The following is a 20371-nucleotide window of genomic DNA, read 5'->3' on the forward strand; positions in this document are numbered from 1 at the left end:
TCTATGCTACCTAGAGCAATCTACATGTTTAATGCAATCCCTATCAAAATACCATCAACAATTTTCAAAGAAATGGAACAAATAATTCTAAAACTTACATGGAACCAGAAAAGACCCTGAATAACCAGAGGAATGTTGAAAAAGAAAACCAAAGTTGGTGGCATCACAATTCCAGACTTCAAGCTCCATTATAAAGCTGTCGTCATCAAGATAGTATGGTGCTGGGAGGGAGTCAAGATGGTGGAGAAGTAGCAGGCTGAGACTACATCAGGTAGCAGGAGATCAGCTAGATAGCTTATCTAAAGATTGCAAACACCTACAAATCCAACGGGAGATCGAAGAGAAGAAGAACAGCAATTCTAGAAACAGAAAATCAACCACTTTCTGAAAGGTAGGACTGGCAGAGAAGTGAATCCAAAGCGACGGGAAGATAGACTGTGGGGGGAGGGGCCAGCTCCCGGCAAGCGGCGGAGAAATGGAGCACAAAATCAGGACTTTTAAAAGTCTGTTCTGCTGAGGGACATCGCTCCAGAGGCTAAACTGGGTGGAGCCCATGTGGGGTCAGCATGATCTCAGGTCCCGTAGGGTCACAGAAGAATCAGGGGTGTCTGAGTGTCTCAGAGCTTGCAGGTATTAGAGTGGGGAAGCCAGCTACAGAGATAGAGCTGAGGAGTGAGCTCTCAGCTCAGGGTTACCTTGAACCGGTCGCAGGCTCGGTGAGCTCGGAGCGCGGCCTGAGGCCAGGGAGATGGGAGTAATTGGGCGCTATTCTCTGAGGGTGCACTGAAGAGTGGGGCCCTGAGCTCTCAGCTTCTCTGGGCTGGAGACTGGGAGGCCGCCATTTTCATTCTTGTCCTCCGGAACTCTACAGAAAGCATTCAGGGAACAAAAGCTCCTGAAAGCAAACCCATGCTGATTACTCAGCCTGGCCCTGGTAAGGGCGGTGCAATTCCGTGTGGGGCAATTCCGCATGGGGCAAAAACACTTGAGAATCACTACAACAGGCCCCTCCCCCAGAAGATCAACAAGAAATCCAGCCAGGACCAAGTTCACCTACCAAGGAGTGCAGGTTCAATACCAAGGAGAGCAGGGGAATTCCCGAGGAGGAGAAAGCAAAGCACAGAACTCATGGCTTTCTCCCCATGATTCTTTAGTCTTGCAGTTAATTTAATTTTTTTTCTTTTTCAATATTTTTTCTCCTTCTGCTAAATTTTTTTTTAACTTTTACCCCTTTTTTAAGGTTTTTAATTAGTTTATCTAATATATATATTTTTTTCCTGAAACTCTTTTTATCCCCTTTCTCTCCCCCATGATTTGGGATCTCTTCTGATTTGGTTAAAGCATATTTTCCTGGGGTCTTGGCCACCCTTTTAGTATTTTACTTGCTCCTTCATATACTCTTATCTGGACAAAATGACAAGGCAGAAAAATTCACCACAAAAAAAAAAAAAAAAAAAAGAAAGAAAAAAAAAGAAAAAGAGGCAGTACCAAACCAAAGGCTAGGGACCTAATCAATACAGACATTGGTAATAGGTCAGATCTAGAGTTCAGAATGACAATTCTCAAGGTTCTAGCTGGGCTCGAAAAAGGCATGGAAGATATTAGAGAAACCCTCTCAGGAGATACAAAAGCCCTTTCTGGAGAAATAAAAGAACTAAAATCTAACCAAGTTGAAATCAAAAAAGCTCTTAATGAGGTGCAGTAAAAAATGGAGGCTCTCACTGCTAGGATAAACGAGGCAGAAGAAAGAATTAGCAATATAGAAGACAAATGACAGAGAATAAAGAAGCTGAGCAAAAGAGGGACAAACGGCTACTGGACCACAAGGGGAGAATTCGAGAGATAAGTGACACCATAAGACAAAACAACATTAGAATAATTAGGATTCCAGAAGAAGAAGAAAGAGAGAGGGGAGCAGAAGGTATATCGGAGAGAATTATTGGAGAGAATTCCCCTAATATAGCAAAGGGAACAAGCATCAAAATCCAGGAGGTGCAGAGAACCCCCCTCAAAATCAACAAGAATAGGTCCACACCCCGTCACCTAATAGTAAAATTTACAAGTCTTAGTGACAAAGAGAAAGTCCTGAAAGCAGCCCGGGAAAAGAAGTCTGTAACATACAATGGTAAAAATATTAGATTGGCAGCAGACTTATCCACAGAGACCTGGCAGGCCAGAAAGAGCTGGCATGATATATTCAGAGCACTAAATGAGAAAAACATGCAGCCAAGAATAGTATATCCAGCTAGGCTATCATTGAAAATAGAAGGAAAGATAAAAAGCTTCCAGGACAAACAAAAACTGAAAGAATTTGCAAACACCAAACCAGCTCTACAGAAAATATTGAAAGGGGTCCTCCAAGCAAAGAGAGAGCCTAAAAGAAGTAGATCAGAAAGAAACAGAGACAATATACAGTAACAGTCACCTTACAGGCAATACAATGGCACTGAATTCATATCTCTCAATAGTTACCCTGAATGTTAATGGGCTAAATGCCCCAATCAAAAGACACAGCATATCAGAATAGATTAAAAAAAAAGAAACCCATCTATATGTTGCCTACAAGAAACTCATTTTAGACCCGAAGATACCTCCAGATTTAAAGTGAGGGGGTGGAAAACAATTTACCATGCTAATGGACATCAGAAGAAAGCAGGGGTGGCAATCCTTATATCGGATAAATTAGATTTTAAGCCAAAGACTATACTAAGAGATGAGGAAGGACACTATATCATACTCAAAGGATCTGTCCAACAAGCAGATCTAACAATTTTAGATATCTATGCCCCTAACATGGGAGCAGCCAACTATATAAACCAATTAGTGACAAAATCAAAGAAACACATCAACAATAATACAATAATAGTAGGGGACTTTAACACTCCCCTCACTGAAATGAACAGATCATCCAAGCAAAAGATCAACAAGGAAATAAAGGCCTTAAATGACACACTGGACCAGATGGACATCACAGATATATTCAGAACATTTCATCCCAAAGCAACAGATTACACATTCTTCTCAAGTGCACATGGAACATTCTCCAGAATAGATCACATCCTCGGTCCTAAATCAGGTCTCAACCAGTATCAAAAGATTGGGATCATTCCCTGCATATTTTCAGACCACAATGCTCTGAAGCTAGAACTCAATCACAAGATAGTATGGTGCTGGCACAAAAACGGACACATAGATCAATGGAACAAAATAGATGGCCCATAAATACACCCTCAACTCTATGGTCAATGAATCTTTGACAAAGCAGGAAAGAATGTCAAGTGGAAAAAAGTGTCTTCAACAAGTGGTGTTGGGAAAATTGGACAAACACATGCAGAAGAATGAATCTGGACCATATCCTTACACCACACACAAAAGTAGACTCCAAATGGATGAAAGACCTCAATGTGAGACAGGAACCCATCAAAATCCTTGAGGAGAACCCTTGAGCAGCAACCTCTTGAACCTCAGCTGCAGCAACTTCTTCCTAGAAACACTGTCAAAGACAAGGGAAGCAAGGGCAAAAATGAACTATTGGGACTTCATCCAGATCAAAAGTTCTTGCAGAGCATAGGAAACAGTCACAAAACCAAAAGGCAACCAACAGAATGGAAGAAGATATTTGCAAATGACATATCAGATAAAGGGCTAGTATCCAAAATCTATAAAGAACTTATTAAACTCAACACCCAAAGAAAAAATATAATCCAATCAAGAGATGGGCAGAAGATATGAACAGACATTTCTGCAAAGAAGACATCCAGATGGTCAACAGACACATGAAAAAGTTCTCAACATCACTTGGCATCAGGGAGATACAAATCAAAACCACAGTAAGATACCACCTCCCACCAGTCAGAATGGCTAAAATTAACAAGTCAGGAAACAACAGGTGTTGGCAAGGATGCAGAGAAAGAAATGCAAGAAATGCAAGCTGGGGTAGCCACTCTGGAAAACAGTGTGGAGGTTCCTAAAAAAGTTGAAAATAGAGCTACCATATGACCCAGCAATCGCCTTACTGGGTGTTTACCCTCAAGATACAAATATAGTGATCTGAAGGGGCACGTCCACCTGAATGTTTATAGTAGCAATGACTGACAACAGCCAAATTATGGAAAGAGCCTGGATGTCCATCAACAGATGAATGGATCAAGATGATGTGGTGTATATATACACAATGAAATATTATGCAGCCATCAAAAAGTCAAACTCTTGCCATTTGCAAGGACATGGATGGAACTAGAGGGTATTATCTCAAGTGAAATAAGTCAATCAGAGAAAGACAACTATCATATGATCTCTCTGATATGAGGAATTTAAGAGGAAGGGCAGGGGGCCATGGGGAGAAGGGAGGGAAAAATGAAACAAGATAGGACCAGGGAGGGAGAAAAACTATAAGAGACTCTTACTCTCAGGAAACAAACTGAGGGTTGCTGGAGAGGAGAGAGGCGGAGGGATAGGGTGGCTGGGTGATGGACATTGGGGAGGGTATGTGCTATGTTGAGTGTTGCGAATTGTGTAAGACTGGTGATTCACAGACCTGTGCCCCTGAAACGAATAATACATTACATGTTAATTTTAAAAATTTCACTTGAAAGGATGATAGGTAAATACACTAGAATCAGACTTTCAGAGTAATAAGGAATACAAAAGGAAGACTGGGTCATAGATAGGAAAACCAATGGAAGTAATAATGGATTGCATGTTGAAAGCTATTGTACTTTATGTAAATTCTTATTCAACTCTCTATAGAGCAGTTGATATATATCTTCTGATTTAATTTACTTTACAAGGTAGATAGTAATAGGCACATTTTACCATTGAGGAAATTAAGGCACAAGGAGGTTAAGTAAGGAGATGTAGCTAATAATGACAAAGTTGAAGTCTGAATCCATGCTGTTTTCACACCGCATGCCCTTAACCATTATGCTAATTTGCCTTTCTAGATTTGGAAGTCTTTCTGTATATAGAAAACCCTATCTAAGTCTCCATCAAAAAACTACTAGAACTGATAAAAATAATAAAGATGCAGGATATAAAGTCAATATACAGAAATCTGTTGCATTTCTATACACTAATAATGAAGCAACAGAAAGAGAACTTAAGAAAATAATCCTATTTACAACTGCACCAAAAAGAATAAAATACCTAGGAGTGATCTAACCAAAGAGGTGAAGTAGTTATACTCTGAAAACTATAAAATGCTAATGAAAGAAATTAAAGATGACACAAAGAAATGGAAAGACACTCTATGTTCGTGGATTGGAAGAACAAATATTGTTAAAATGTCCATACTACCCAAAGTAATCTACAGATTTAATGCAATCCCTATCAAATTACCACCAGCATTTTTTGCAGAAGTAGAACAAACAATACTAAAATTTACATGAAACCACATACATTGTATGAATAACCAAAGCAACAAATAGCCAACATTGTATGAATAGCCAAAGCAACCTGGAAAAAGAAAAACAAAAATGGAGGTATTATAATTTCAGACCTCAAGTTATATAACAAAGCCATACTAATCAAAACAGTATGGTACTGGCACAAAAATAGACCTAGATCAATGGAACAGAACAGAAAACCCAGAAACAAACTCACAATTATATGGTCAATTAACCTTTGACAAAGCAGGAAAGAATATGCAATGGGAAAAAGACAGTCTCTTCAACAAATGGTGTTGGGAAAACTGGACAGCCAGATGCAGAACAATGAAAGTGGACCACTTTCTTACACCACACACAAAAGTAAACTCAAAAGTAATTAAAGATAAAAATGTGAGGCCTGAAACCATAAAAATCCTAGAAGAGATCACAGGCAGTAATTTCTCTGACATCGGCCATAGAAACATTTTTCTAGATATGTCTCATGAGGCAAGAGGGGAAAAAAAGCAAAAGAAACTACTGGGACTACCTCAAAATAAAAAGCTTCTGCACAGTGAAGGAAACAATCAACAAAATTAAAGAACGAGCTACTGGATGGGAGAAGATATTTGCAAATGACATACCTGCTAAAGGGTTAGGCTTGGGAATCTTTCCAAATTCTAAAATGTACAAAGCAATGTAGAAATGAAAGATATTGTTTATGTGATGTTAAGAATACAGATTACTAAAAATAAGAAATGAAAACTCATACTTAAGAGAATTGTAATGTGATTATTACCCATGTCAAAAGACTGGACTACAGGTAAACCTGAAATGCTGAAACTTCTGCTCAAATAAACCTAGCAAGGGAAGAGAGAGTCTTGGGGACAGAAATTAGATTAAGATTAAAGTTAGAGGGGCGCCTGGGTGGTTCAGTGGGTTAAGCCTCTGCTTTCAGCTCAGGTCATGATCCCAGGGCCCTGGAATCGATACCCGCATCGGGCTCTCTGCTCGGCAGGGAGCCTGCTTCTCCCCTCTCTCTGCCTGCCTCTCTGCCTACTTGTGATCTCTGTCTGTTAAATAAATAAATAAAATCTTTTTTAAAAAAAGATTAAAGTTAGAAGTGTTTGTTATTGGGGTGCCTGGGTGGCTCAGTCATTAAGCATCTGCCTTCAGCTCACGTCTTGATCCCAGGATCCTGGGATGGAGCCCAGCCTTAAGCTCCCTGCTCAGCAGGGTGTCTGCTCCTCACTCTGCCTCTGCGTATTGTTCCCCCTGTTTGTACTCTCTCTCTCTCTGTGAAATAAATAAGTAAAATATTTTTAAAAAAGAAGTGTCTGTTATCTTAAAGATCTCCCCCCCCCAAAAATCTCTTAAACATAACACAGGTCACCAGTTCAACAAAAACTAACAACTCTTAAGTTCATCTCCTTCCCACTCCACCTTCAGGGAAACATCTACTGCATAAAACAGTAGTTTAGAACATTCCTGTTCTACTAGAGATCACACTTACCAAATAAATTTAATCAAATTGTGGGGCATATGAACATAATTCAATTTAAAGTAGATGAAAAGTATTTTCTAGTTCCAAAGAGTGGACTCTTTGTTGCACCCCCCACCCCAAATCTATAGTGATACTCAAATTTGAGAAACTGTTTATAGTGGGTCAGCTGTTATGTTCGTCTTAAGAGTAACTTTTCCAGAGTTTTTTTAAATTGGTGGTTTCTGAGTCCTGGATTACCCTGCAGAGATGAGAGATGGTGCCCGTTGGCACCCCCTTCCCCAAGACCTTCCTTGCATATGGTGATTCTTAGCACACATATGTCTTCAATGAACACTGACAGGTGGTTATAAATGGTCTGTGTTTGAGGGTCACTGGAGCTGCAGATCCCATAGTGGACATCGAGTGGAAATAGACTTCTCCTTGGGTGTGCCAATGGGTGCACCAATCTTTCCATTCTATTTCCCCACCTTCTGTTTCTGAGCAAGTATTTTCTAGAGCTCACTGTGGTGCACACTGGGAGGAATAAACCCATGAAGAAATTTGGCTCTCATCCCAGGTAAAAATAACATAACATAACATAACGTAACGTAATGTAACGTAACGTAACATAACATAACATAATATAACACAGTCATGTGACTCAGCATATACAATTTACTAGTCAATTATGCACCTTGTAGAACAGTGCATACAGGCCTGGCTACAGGGTGATTTCAGTGGTACCTTGGCTCCCTCCTATTGAGTTATTGCTGGAACTGTATCAAGGAATGACAGGGAGGGTGTTTTTCCACATTCCGTCTCCCCTCTTCAGTTTCTTGGTTGCTGTGGGCATCCTACATTGGTCTCATGGCAATTGTCCCCAGAATTGGAGTTACTTCATTACAGAGAAGTCATAACCTCAGACTTTTTATAACCAGGGTCTTTCTCACCCAAATTTCTTTCCATGGCTCTCAGAGCTTTGTACATTAGGGTGTGTGTGTGTGCGCGCGCGCGTGTGTGTGTGCGTGTGTGTGTGTGTGCGTGTGTGTGTTCCAAGTGCAGATGCGGGGGTCCTACTTCCAGAAATCTCATAGTTTAGATTTAGTATATTTGTGTAGAAGGCCTAGGAATTATACTTAAGGAAATACTGGTGGAACTATGGGTCTTTCTAATTGACAACTGCGGTTTTCTATACAATGACAGCATGTGAAGTTTTCTCTCCTCCCACATGTCTCCTGAGGACTTTTCTGGCTATAGCTGCTTTTACCTGGAAAAAGCTTTTTCTGTGTCAACCAGCTTCTATTATAAGCAGTGAGAAGAATGGTAGAGGTATGAGTCTGCTCGGGCTGCCAAGTGAAATTCACAGACTGGGGGCTTTGACACAGACTGGGGGCTTTGACACAGTATTTCACACTGTTCTGGAGGCTGGAAAGTCTAAGATCAAGGTGCGAGTTGATCTCGTTCCTGGGGAGAACTCTCCCGCGGGCTTGCAGACAGCTGCTTTCTTGCTACATTTACTTTGGCATCTCTTCTTCTAAGGACACTAATCCTTTTGGGTCAGGGCTCCACCCTTATGACTGTCTCTAACTTCATTACTTCCTTTTAAGCACATGGAGGGTTAGAGCTTCAACATACGCCCTTGGGGAGAGGGGCCGATTCGGTTTGTAGCAGTGGACCATCTTGGATTTTGGTAGAAATAGAACCTTCCTGTGTTGGGAGTTAACCTGGCAAAGGGTTCTTCTAGTACTGAAAAACAAAACCACAATTAGATATTGTTGGAGAAATCTGGGAGTCAAGGGGCACCCAGCAGTTTGGGGGGCGCAGACAATAAGTTGAGACAAAATCCTGGGTCCACCTTGTTTCTATGTGCATGAGTTGTGGGCAGCAAGAGCAGCTTCGACCCCGTGCCTGCCCTCTCAACTCAAACACTTCTTGAGGACCATTAAGGACAAGCCATGCAGAGAGCTGTAGAGAAGCAAAGAAGAATCTGACCATTGCTGACCCCCAAGATAGCTCAGTTGGGATCAGCTGGGGGAAGGCAGCATACACCAAATTACTCTGCTATGCAACTTTACAGTTGCCTCGTGCTGTGGAAGCAATCCTTTCTGGAAGGATCAGGGACAGCTTTAGAAGATCAGGCCTTTGAGCAGTTTTGAAGAAAAAGGGTTGGGTTTTGACAGAGATTGAGGAGTGACAGAGAGGAAAGGGAAAAGGGGAGGGGTTTCCTAAAGAAGAGGGAAGTTGAAGCATAGGCCAAGGCCGGCTATAAAATTTGTGGGGTCCATTGCAAAACATGGATCCTTTTTTTGAGAAAAAAGAAAAAATGACACTGAAGATACCAAAATACAAAACTTCTTCTTTTCTTCCACAGTTTCTCACCTTGCAATGAGGGCTTTTTGGGTACCTATTTAATGTTTTTCTAAGTAAAAACAAAAACAAAAAAATTATAATTTTAATGTATTAGCATGGATTTTATGGTTCCTTTTTATATTGTGCAATGCTGATTTAAACGTCAGCGTAAGAACATTTTACTCCTCTGCAGAAGCATCAAAATTACGGAACATTTATTTCATGGTTGGCACATATCTATTATCTCCTCACCAGAATACTGGAAACATGGCACTAAACTGGCTCAGCTGCTTTTATCTCATTTCTTGGTCAGCACACATCCCACTCGCGCCTCTAAACTTTCTTGCTGAGAGATTGGAAGGACCAGGAATCATGGGCTCTTTCCTTCTGTGTCCTCATTCCCAGCATTAACAGTGGGCTACAACAGGGAGGTAACACAAACAATGGGGGATACATTAGGGCTCTGGATCATTTCTATTTCTTAGAACATTATTGTCTTCTTTCCATGTTGGAAGCCAACCTCTGATGCAAACAAAAGGCCTGGCTGTGGGGCTGCCAGTGCACCCCTGACCTCAGTCGCAGAAGTCACACGCTTACCCCTACATTGGCTTTGGGTCTTTGTGAAATTCCACTCCCCATGCATTAGAGGGCCATCAGAATTTTATGCTCAAGGGTGCATCAGGAACCCTACATGCAGATGGCTGGGGAAGCAGAGGTGGAGACGCCCATGTTTTGCTGTAGCTCCTCTACTTGTGTGGGGGCTCCACTGACCCACGGCACTTCACTTAATAAGCACAACTCAGAGATAAAGTACTTAAGAATTTAAACATGGTAACAGTAGAGCGTTAAAGCAAGCTCAAGTTCCTTCTGACCATGGGGTCCTGTGTGACTGCACAGGTCATGCAACCAGGAAGCTGGCCCGGGCAAAGACATAGACATAGAAAGGTAGGTTTCTGGTTTGGGGAAGGCGTTGAATCAAGTTTATCTGGTCCACAAGGCATAAGACACAAAAACCTAAAAAAAGAAGGTGGACCAGATCCTAGAGAGCCTTGAATGCAATAGCCCCAAGTTTGGGCTTTATTTGAATACAGCGGTGAGGGTGGAGGTTTTGAGAAGGAGACTGGCATTGTCTGAAGAGGGCTTTAGGAGGAGAACAGCTTACAAAGTGGATCAGAGAAGGTAACACTGATAAGGGGGAAGGGACCCGCCATGAAGTTATTACAGCAGGGAAAATGAAGTCCCGAGTCAAGTCTGTGGCCGGCACTAAGAAGAGGGGCTCCAGACACAAAGACACACTTTGAAATTCAATTTAGATTTAAAGCAGTCCTTTCGGCACTGCTTGTCTGGTTTTGTTTTCAAACTTAAAAGTTTATTTTAAAAATAAAACTTTCTTTTCCCCGTGGAATTCTGAAGTTTCACATGTCTGCGAAAAAATTACTTGGGTTTTAGAAATTTACTTTGGAAGCTTAAGGCTGTCAATCAACTTATAAACTATGCCCCAAGTACTTGCAACTTTCAACTCTGCCCTCCCCAAAAGCAGTACTAGTCATATCCCAATGCCTGGTGATGTGTCAGAAAACCATACTTCATGCAAGTAAGGTCTAAATGTTTTCCATCCTAAATCAATTCCTTTTGTCTATTTCAGACCATGCGAAATTGATGTAGTAAGAGTAAAAGAAAACTCTAACTGAAAACATCCTTTTTGGGAATTAGCGGGTTAAGCTCTACCTTCAACTAGTCTTATCAAACCTTTGGAGGTAAGCCTGTGAAAAGGCAACCCACAGGGACAGGCAACCCGCAGGGACAAAGTTATGTCCTGGCAAGCTGCGTGTCAAGTAGTTAGATGAAATTTAGCCTGGCTCTGATCGAACTCCCAGTCCTAGATTGGGTCAAGCCACATCTGTGTTTGTTTAATGCGTCAAAAAGGCATGTACAAAGAAAGAGGTAGACGGGGTTTTCTAGTTCACACCTTGTTAGGAATAGTCCTTGACAATGAGTGGGTATAAACACCATTGGTATAGAGTCATCAAATGCTTTGTTTGGTTCTTCCCTATAAAGTTAAAATGTTTGCTAAGGTCCAAGTGCCAGATACTGTTCAAAATAGAAAGGATTTATTATTTTGACAGAAGCAACATATTGCTGTGGCTTTGAAAAGGGCAAGTCTTTAAATACTCCATCTGCCACTTCAAACAAGGGCAATAAGCCGTGTGTGGTGTTTTTTGTTGTTGTTGTTTTATTGTGTTTTGTTTTAAAAAGATTTTGCTTATTTATTTGAGAGAGAGCAAGAGAGAAACAGAGAACGAGCAGTGGGGAAGGACAGAGGGGGAGAGAGAGAGAGAGAAGCAGACTCCTTCGAGCAGGAAGCCCGATGCAGGACTCAATCCCAGGACCCAGAGATCGTGACCCAAGCCAAAGGCAGATACTTAGCCAACTGCACCACCCAGGAGCCACTCATGTAGGGTTTTAAAACAACACAAATTCTGACTCTACAGAAACTATAAATGTCTCGCTCACCTTTGTGGCTCTGCAGCCCTTGGTTACACCGTGCCATTTTTTTTTCTCTTGTGTTCAAGGACAAGCCAGGTGATTAAGATTCTGCACCTACCACAGCTCGGCTGCAAGCAACTGCGGCCACCAGCCCTTCCTATGGAAGTGAACTTTTCTATTGTCAGATTGCTTAGTGCTCTAGCAGACAGACATCGGAAGATTTACTAGGACACGTCACTGCCTAATAAAGAGGAGTGTCCAGAAGGAGATGACGTAGCAACTTTGGGGCAGTCCTCAGGCCACAGTGAGTGACAGACAGTAAATTTATCTTGGTGAAACAGTAATTCTCAAAGAGCCAATTTTGTCATAGGGGGTGGGGGGGACTTGACAACACCTGGAGGTATTCTGGATGGTCAAGGGTTGGAGAAAGGGTGTCACTGGCTTCTTGTGAGCAGAAGCTGGGAGTTCTGCTAACATCCCACAACGCTTAAAACAGCCTAGTGTCCAGTCCAAAATGTTAATAGCACACTGTTGAGGAACCCTAGTATAAAATAACTATTGATTCAAGGGATACCCTGACCACTGCATCAAACCCTGAAGGATACCCTATGTGAAGAGGCTGATGGTCCAGCTGGGAAGAAGGGACCTGGCATCCAGAGGGCTGACGAGTCTTCCAGGAACTACCCCCCCGCCCACATCCCCTGGGCAGGAGAATGCATCTTGAACTGATGACATGTGTGTCTAGAGCAGACATCTGTTATTTCCGCCTGTCCGAAACCCATTCCTTTCTCCACCCGGGGGAGATCACCTTGATTTTCCTTTGAGTCACCCTTCCCTTCGCCATACAGTGAACACGGCCCCGAGGTCAGGTCTCTCGGGGTCCCTCTCCCAGAAGGAATGACACGAGGATGGCAAACGGAGCTGTACTGAGATTCCCAGAGCAGCTCCATTAGTCCCCCCACCCCCATTCCAAAGTCTGGTAGCTTAATTATTTTTCTTGTGTCTTTCCAATGCATCCCTTTGATTGTGTGTGTGCTCAGCTCCCAAGAGTAGGCTGTAAACCAGGAGCCCAAATGCCTCCAGCTCCCTGTTCTGAGTGCCCCAGGGTGTCACGCATTTGAATGACAGCAGATCTGTGAGCAACTCCATTGCAGGTGCCTGGCTTGAGGAGCTTGAGAGAGATGGATGGCATGCCTCCAGCCCAGAGCCTACCCCTGCTGCTGAGTGCGCTAGGTCACCTGGAAGATTATTCAAGTGGTCGGTGCTTCATGCTAGCTCCATGCTGGCTCCAGCGCCAGGAGCAAGGGGACCTCTAAAAAACGCTGGCTGGGTGATGGACACTGGAGAGAGTATGTGCTGTGGGGAGTGCTGTGAATTATGTAAGACTGATGAATCACAGACCTGTACCCCTGGAGCAAACAGTACATTAGATGCAAATAAATAAATCAATAAATCAATAAATATATCAATCGCTAAATCATTAAATACATCTTTTAACAATTAAAAAAAAAACAAACAAACAGAAAATAAATGAAAAACGTTGACTGATGAGATCCCCGGCTCAGAAGAGAAAACCTGGAAAATCACGAAAGGAACTGAGAAGTATAGCCCGACATACCTCAAATCTTTTTGTTCATTTACTGAGCAATTCTGTTAAGTAATTATGTGGGCGATGTCACAGGTGTGGAGACAATGCCGTGAGGTGTTTGTCTGGTACTTAAGGATAATTCCTAGACAGTCCCTCAAAACTGAATGGAAATATCCTAAAGTATTCTTTTTTTCTTTTCTTTTTTTTTTTTTTTTTTAAAGATTTTACTTATTTTTTTGACAGAGAGATCACAAGTAGGCAGAGGCAGGCAGAGAGAGGAAGGGAAGCAGGCTCCCCGCCAATCAGAGAGCCCGATGCGGGGCTCGATCCCAGGACCCTGAGATCATGACCTGAGCCGAAGGCAGAGGCTTAACCCACTGAGCCACCCAGGCGCTCTATCCTAAACTATTCTTTAACAATTTTGTGCTCAGTTCTATTTTTGTTTTTTTATTTTTCACTACAAAAAGAGTATTCTCAGTGTGCTAAATGGAGACCTTCCTCCCTGCTTCCTCCCCTCTCTTCTTCATTCCCTGAAAGAGCAACCGCAGGGAAGAGGTTGGCGTCTCATACACTGTGTTTCATTCCAGATATCTTTTCCTGCCTCCCCAAGCGCTTGTTGTTTCCCTTGTGAATCATAAAATTAGGACCACACTCTCTGTGTTCCCCAGCACTTCGTTTTTTTTCCCCCAATGTATCTTGGACCTCCTTCTGTGTCAATACCTAAACATCTTATTTCATTACTTCTTTTATTTGTACTTTCTACGTGACATCAGCACATGACTGGTTAATTTCTGAATCACTCATAGGAGCTGATTAAAAAATAATGGTGATTCCGGGACCACCTCAGGCTAATCTGGGTTCCTGGGCTAAGTGCGGATCTCCTGGCCTGCTGCCCACGATATATTATTGTCGCTGTTATGAAAGTGCAGAAATATGCCTCGAGTATTTCCTCCAACCATCAAACCTTCAGGGCGAGGGGAAGGACCTGAATGAACCGCTCAGCAGAGAAAGGGAGAAGGTCCTGGAAACACATTCCTCGACCAAATGAGATCCAATGAAACAGAGCAGCCAATTTCTCCCACACGTCCCCTCCCCCAGCTGCAATCAGCAATAATTTTGGAGAAATAAAGCAAATGGATCGCCGCATTCCTACACGTCTATTGTACTTGACTATTCTTTGCAGGAGCTACTCAGGACCAAATGTTTGGAAAGGAAGTTGGCTGGCCACAGTGTCTTTTTTTTTTTTTTTTTTTTCTTTTAACTTATTCTGCTGCAGCTGCAAAATAGGAAAAGAAGAAGAGAAGAAGAAAAACCCAACCTTCCTCAACCAAAGATCTTTCTGGGAAAATCCTTCCAACTCCTTTTTTTTTTTTTTTTTTTGGAAAACACTTGCATATTATACATTTGTGCTTACATATGCTGAATCTCTTGATAATCCACTGAGACCTTTTATTTTATTTTTTTTAAGGTTAAGACTTTAGAGACATATTTTCTTGCAAATGAGTGGGTCCTCTGGGTCAGGATTAACTGTTGAATTCCTTGGCTTCTATGTAGCCCTAAATGAGCTCTAAAGACAGCTTATTTTCTTAAGGGTTATTCCCATGTGGGTTAAGAGGCAGCATGAATATTGATAATGACTAAATTTCCACAGTCTACCTCAGGGGTTGTCTATAGCCTAGTAAACCTTGTTCTTCCCCTCAATCTGTATCATTGCTGGCCTCTGTTCTAGCAACTAGTAGCAAGACTCATATTACAGAGTGATTCATTCTGGTATCTTCTTAACATGGCACTGCAAACACTTGGGTCCTTCCCCATCTGCCCCCCAGCCTCATCTACCTCAATGGGAGAACACCAGACCCGAAATCACTTCCGTTGTCACAGCGCTGGGTCTGCCATGCCCTTACCTTCTCCCCTCCACCCCCACCACGTGCCCAAGTTCTCCCCATCCTCCCAAGGCCCAGAAGGAGGGCATTTCAGACATTTTTCTTACCCCTTCTCCCTCTTGCCCTCTGTAGGCAGAATTACAGCCTCCATGCTACGTAGCATTTTGTGTATGTGCAATTCCAGTTCTCAGTGATCCTACTAGGACTGTAATAAAGCCAGCCCTCTTCAAGTACTCACTAGGGGCCAGAAACCAAGGCAGAGGGCTTACAGGGGGCCATTTAAAGCTCCTTTGGTTTTGCCCCATTTTTCAAAGGAGGAAATTAATGTTCAGAGACATGGAGTTGCCCAAATGCACATACCTAGCAAGCAGCAGAGCCAAATCCCAGCCAACCTGATCTCAGAGCCTGCCGTCCACTCTCCCCACCCCAGGACTCCGAAACATGCTTGTGCCAGTCCCCTTCTCTCTTTTGGGGTGAGAGACTTCAGGGAAATTGCTCTGTCTCATCCTCTTGTTTGCCTTCATCTTTCCAGGTATAGCAAGCACTCAGCACCACAGCCCTCTTCTTTTCAAGTGGGGTTTCATCCAGGTGCTGGAGGCTGATGAACAGACACAGCCAGGCTGCTTGCTGACAGTGGCGCTGAGCCCTCTGATGGAGCCTGCAGTCCTGGGGCCGGTCATGCAGAGGTACGTGTGGAGCATGGCAGAGTGGAGGAGGGCTCGCTGCACTGGGGGTCGGCCATGTAGGGAGAGAGACTGAGTATGAGGACATACCCATCAACAGGGTATGTAAAGGTCATTCCACCCTTTTTTTTTTTTTTTTAAAGAATTTATTTATATGAGGGGCGCCTGGGTGGCTCAGTGGGTTAAAGCCTCTGCCTTTGGCTCGGGTCATGATCCCAGGGTTCTGGGATCGAGCCCCACATCAGGCTCTCTACTCAGCAGGGAGCCTGCTTCCTCCACTCTCTCTCTCTGCCTACTTGTGATCTGTTTCTCAAATAAATAAATAAAATCTTTAAAAAAAAAAGGAAAAGAATTTATTTATTTGAGAGAGAGGGAGAATACACACAAACAGGGGAGGGACAGAGGGAGAAGGAGAAGCAGACTCCCGCTGAGCAGGGAGCCCGACCTGGGGCTTGATCCCAGGACCCTAGGATCCTGACCTGAGCTGAAGGGAGATGCTCAACCAACTGAGCCACTCAGGCACCCAGCCCTTCTAACCTTTGAGCTGAGCATCTACCAGAAGGCAGGTTCTTGATTTTTGCTTTATGTTCCTTACCATTCAGTCTCCTATTCCCATTTTCAGATGCAAAACAGAGACTCAGAGGGGGCTAAGTAACTCGTTCAAAGTCACATGGCCAGTAAGTGGCCAAGATTGCTATCCAAGCATGGGCCAAAGGGGCCCCGAGAGACATTGTGACTGTCTTAGTCTCAGGTTGCACACCACTGTGCTGTCACGTCCCAGGGCCATAAATACAATGTGCCTAGTGGAAAAGGAACACATCAGCTTCATCCAGTACAGAAATACTTAATGCACTGTTAAGTAATAGACAGGGAGGGAAAGTGTTTCTCTGGCATGGTGGGGGAGGGGGGGGAGGTGGTGCCACGGAACTTTGGGCACACTTCACCCACATGGGAGCAAAATGGGCTGCAAAGTGTAGCCAGCTGCCTCCATCAAACCTGGGAGTCTGGTGGGCTGCTGCAGCTCTCCTTGGTAAAAGGTGTCCAGGGTGGGGGGTAGACTACAGAGCACAAACATTCTTTGAAATACAGCCAATCCTCACGGCCCTTTGATGGGGCCAGAAGAGTGGAGATGTCAGCCCTCAGCCTCACCTCCCACTGCTCCGAAGTTCTCGCCACCCCCCACATTTGCAGGGCTCACCTACCACGTGTCTAAATATTTAAAAGAAATCACCAAGCCACCTGTTAAATCAAATATGTTCTATCCTCCTACCTCGACAAAGCAAATGACGTGGAAGGTCAGGCTGGAATTTACAGTTCTGGGGCTCTTAGAGGTTATCGGCGGGAGCACGGTGGTACCGGGAGAGGTGACCCCGGGACAAAGGCCCACCCGCTTTCATTTCCTAACCTGCCCCCCAGAAGGCCTCAAATGTGCACGTGTGGCTATCCCAGCTCACACATTCAAATTCTGTCCATACCCCAAGCATAGAGCTGGCCACTCAGAGCTTAGGATCTTATCATTGAGCAGGGAATTCTGGGGTGCCAGGTACCTGGAAGGAGGCTTAGGTGGGGGTTGTGGCTCCTTACCCTGTATGCAGGGGTGAGCCTAGAGGGCAAACAGAGCCAGCCTCCTTAAGTAATGGGCCTGGGCAAGGTCTCTCTTGCCAGTGTCTACTCTAAAACAATGAATGCTCTTGATAAAGAAGTTGCATTTCTGAAAAAAAAAGCCGCAGGGCAGAGACCTGTCCCGCCTTGATAATCAATTGAATAATCATTGAAGCCCTTGCACCCAGAACAGTGCCGTGCACACAGTAGGTGCTCAATAAATGGTGACTGAATGAACTGCAATCATAGCAGCCAAGATGGATTTTAAGTCAGTGGTTGTTAGAATACTGAAGTCACTAAACCCTTTGAAGGCTTCTGAAGTAAAGTGGGATTTCAGTAGCTACTGATTCTCACTCTTTGGGTCAGGGGGTCAATCCTTCTTTCTTCCCACACTTGAGCAACTCAAAATACCAAAAATAAATAATTTTATATTAAAATGCCCACATTTTATTGAAAACCTGTGTTGGAAACATTGGAAACAAGTTGCCTTCATTAGGAAAGGTAGTTTTATACCACTTTTCAGCAGAGAGAACTTAGATTTGAGCACCACTGCCTCCTCTGCTTAATCCTCCCCCAGCTGGAAGGGGGAAGAGGGTCACACCTGGACGCCCTCAGGCCTGCACAGCTCTCATCGCCACAGTATTTCCTTTCACTCCTAGGTCCTGCATTTCACTCGGGGTGGTCATTTGTGCCCTGATTTCCGGGACCACATTTGCCCAGTTCTGCATGGGGACAAATAAAGTAGAGCCCATGTCGGTTCTTCTCCAGTTTATGACAGCATTCTCCCTCAAGTCGTGTAGGGGGGCTAAGTTGGTCTGATCCAAGTCACCATGACCCATATGCGTGCCTACAATCATTTCCTTAGATAATTAATGACAAGTTTGATTAGCCTTCGGCAAGGTTCACGGCTGCAACCATGCTTCAGCTTCATGGTGGGGAAGCCATACCAATGAGTTTAGCTGTCCACAGTTTCTATTCGGTTTTCAGGTCAAGCATCTTTGGTCTTTTCCATTTCCTAGCCTTTCTTTGCCAAGATTCATGTAAAATAATCGAAGTTTTGGCAAACGAGAGCATGGTCACAAGCTATGAGAGATAGGAAGGATGGGTCAAGTGGTGAACAACAGGGAGTCCCTTTTCTTGGTATCAGTTCTAAATGTTCAAGAAACTTGAACCTTGGAGCACTCAACTCTTTTTCCACTGTTTGTCTGAAGGATATCGCTGTCAGGGAGGAAGGCTTTGAAATGTTAAATAAGATGCTTGTGGTTTAAAAAAGTTTTCTCCTTTGCTGTTTGGTCTTTCCATTGCTGTCTTCACGGCCCCCTCCTTCTTCCTACCCAAGAGGTTCTGCCAAACCTTAGCCTGCCCCCATTAACTGCTGCCCTCCAGCCAAACAGAAATGACCATGCCACCAGGAGATTATACATTTCCTAACCCCCAAGCTTTCAGAGTCCTCTGTCCAAAAGCCTCAGGGCAACCTCCCACAGGTTAGACAATTGGCCACATCAGTGACAACTATTAATTCTTTGTCCTGGGATAATCAACTAAGGTCCAAGATAAGGAACATGTTTCATACTTCTCCTGCTTGGCCAAGTTCAGGTTCCCGCCTTCAGGGCCACCCTCCAAGGTTGAGGTGGCCTTGGTATTTCTTCTTCATCCAGGGGGAGAATTTTATTGATGTATATCAATCCATCCCAGTTTATTTGTTTGTTTGTTTTTCCAAAACTTCATTATTATTTCTACCCCGGCCTCTGCCACAGCTTCTCATTTTGGTGCAGGCATGGGGTTCATATGTGATGTAGGCTTTTAGAGGATTTTACTTTAGAGGATTTTAGAGGATTTTACCTTTTAGAGGATTTTACCTTTTTAGAGATTTTACCATCTAGAAACATGTTGTAGATATCTGTAATGTTCTTCAAGGAACATTGTATACTGTGCAAGATATTGTATATTGTGCAAGTGTTTTTTGTGATTTATTAACAGAGGAACTGTATGCTTGGTTATAGTCATCTCTGAGAGCTTAGCAAGGTGCCTACTACACAGGTCTTCAGTAATTGTTTGCAGAAAGAGTCAACTATGAAGTTCAACAGTCAAAGGAATGGCTGGCACAAGTGAGAATCTATTTCCTCACTAACACTCTAGGAGAGTAATGAAGAAGAAGGAAACATAAGGGCAAAGTTCTTTGAATGACATAAATGCTTTGAATGGGATAGAAAGTAAAGAAAAAGCAGAGGTACATGTAGGTAGGGAGAGCTCACATAGAAACTTGGACTCAGACTTTAAATTCAAGAAGAAAGGCTGAGTTCAAAGTCTCTTCTCTTCCAAAATCCCTTTGAAATCACACAAAAAACTAGAGTATAAATAGTGCTGGAAGACAGAAATGAGTGCTACCAGACACCGAATTTCTACATGATTGTGAAAATGGAATAATGTCAATGGCCGGGAAAAACTCAGTGTCCTGAAACAGTTAGTGGAGAAAGCTCCTGTACAAGTAAAGGTATCTTTTCCCAAACTGGCCAAACCCCAAACACAGGGTGAATGGTTACCTAGATCAGCATGGGGACAGAGGGAGCTGCCAGTAACAGGTTCCTCACACTCTGCCTTCACTCGGACACCCCCCACACCCTTATGTTCCCAGTGCTTGGCTGGGCTAACCAGAGAAAACCTTTCTTTAAACAAGAACATGTGTGTGTGCCCTCAGTGTGGAGAGAAGGTGTGGTTTCTGGTGCAGTCACAAAAGCTGAGAATAAAGCCAAACAGAAAAGCTGAGCCCAGGGTGACTCAAGAAGAATGTGTCTGTGTAATGTGTGTGTGTGTGTGTGGGGGGGGGTGCACAGAATGGTCATTCACTAGGGGAAAAGACACTTAGGGGATGTTTGTAAGGGATCTGGGGGAAATGCTGTTGTTCAATCTGCAATGTAATTCCCCTCTGTGTT

The sequence above is a fragment of the Mustela nigripes genome, chromosome 13, assembly GCF_022355385.1.
Source record: "Mustela nigripes isolate SB6536 chromosome 13, MUSNIG.SB6536, whole genome shotgun sequence".
Taxonomy (NCBI): Eukaryota; Metazoa; Chordata; class Mammalia; order Carnivora; family Mustelidae; genus Mustela; species Mustela nigripes.